This window comes from Gymnoscopelus braueri, assembly GCF_963280865.1.
Source record: "Gymnoscopelus braueri genome assembly, chromosome: 13".
NCBI classification, from domain to species: domain Eukaryota; kingdom Metazoa; phylum Chordata; class Actinopteri; order Myctophiformes; family Myctophidae; genus Gymnoscopelus; species Gymnoscopelus braueri.
Window position 1 is genome coordinate 54,192,921 of NC_137615.1, and position 2,006 is coordinate 54,194,926.

The following is a 2,006-nucleotide window of genomic DNA, read 5'->3' on the forward strand; positions in this document are numbered from 1 at the left end:
CCCAATATTACATGCTCCTTTATCCCTGTCTGCAGTGTTGCCAGGTCTGCTTATTATAAGCCACATTGGGCTTGTTTTTCTGAAGTTGCTTGTAAATAATGGTAGAACGGTTGTGAGCTTGTAGATCGTCTATTTTCAAATAGCAAACATATATAAATATGCACATTGTTTAATGGCCGACATATATAGGTTTGAAGTGCTCGTGGGCTTGTTTTTGCTTCTTTTGGGCTTGTTTTCATAGACTTGGTTGCTTATTTCTCTCACAAATGCTGGCAGCACAGCTCCAGCCATGTTGGGATTTTACATGGAAACATACACCTGACTTTTGGTTGCATTGTGCGACACACAAATTGTCTTCTTTGAATAGACTATCATCTTATATAAACACAATTGACACAATACACAACAATTACACTATACACTTTCCCAAACGTGTGTGGTCAAAATAGCAATTTTGGGGATAATGCAACAACACGCCCACGGCCATACCTCCAGCCGCAAATAGTGGAGTCGGCATAATGAATAGCGGGTATAGGGGGCGCAAAATAGCGTTTAGGGACAGTGCCAGCTCCCTTATCCCTAATTCACGGGTAATGGGCTGAAATTCACGGCTAGTGGGCCGCAGGTGCGGCTTTAGCAGTGCCAAAAATAGAGCCAGGGGTATGAAAACCGTGTTTGACTGTCATTGTCAAATGACTCACAAGAGCATTTGTGCCTAACTTGGTAAAACAAAAACAAAAACATGTTTCTGCAACCAACAGTGATTTGTAGCACCTCCTATAGGTGGAAGTGAAATGGGTTTTGGCTCTTTGTTGTTTAGAGGCCCCTCAATGTGTGATTAAAAAAAAGGGCCGCACCTGCACAATTTTGAAGTCAATCGTAGCAAATCAGAAGTGAAAATTAAGAATCTGACTGATACTCCTTGATCACACGATTCCAGAGATAATGTGTAATGATTTGCGTGAGTTTTGTATGAGTAGTAGGGCCCTAAATATTATTAATGATTTATTCTTTTCTGTTTTGTATTACAGAATAGAATAATTGCTTAACATGTTTTTATAATTGATAGTTGCTACCCTGAATCAAATGAGCCGGCTGCAGTTTGATATTCACTGCAGTGGAGTCAGCGCCCTCTCTCTGTAGGCTTTGAAACTGCAGGAGACCTGGCAGCTGTTCAGCATTTACATCACTGGTTCTCAACGGTTGGGTCCACAGGGGTCCAAATGGACCCTTGTGGGTCTGTACCTCTGAGAGTGTACAAATGGAACCAAATGGACCCTTGGGTCTGTACCTCTGAGAGTGTACAAATGGAACCAAATGGACCCTTGGGTCTGTACCTCTGAGATTGTACAAATGGAACCAAATGTAAAGGCTCAGCGTTAAATGAACACTGAGGATTTCACAGTGCAGATCAGGGGTCTTCAATGTTTTTCAGGCCAAGGACCCCTTAGAGAGAGAGATGAAGCAGGGACCTCCACAACATTGTATAACATTGTGTTGCAGATTAAACTTAGATTGTAGACTTGTTTGACAGCACTATCATTGTGTAGCGTTGTGTTGGATTCATGTTAATTTGTATTTTCAGACAGTTAACCACTTAAACCCTCAATACTTGTACTTGGTCTGCTCTGCTCTTTCTTTACCTACACCAAACCTCTATGCTGAAAATAGCAGATCTACAAGCTAAGCTTGTAGAAAGCTTGCATATCTGCTATTTTCTGCTAATGTTCCACCCAGAATAGGGATTCTAGGTTTCAAGTGGTTGACCTATCAGACATTGATTGATTGTTTTATTTTGTACACTGTTAAAAGACTAAAGAAAATACATATTATAAACATAATAGGCCTACACTTAAATTAAGAAAATAAGAAATATGAAAACAAATACATGTTGTTCTGGTGTTCATCTTTAGAGCGTATTACAATACGATTAAACACATAGATTTGGCGACCCGCCTAACTCTGAGGACCCCCTGTTGAGGACCCCAGTTTAGTTCAGTGATGCT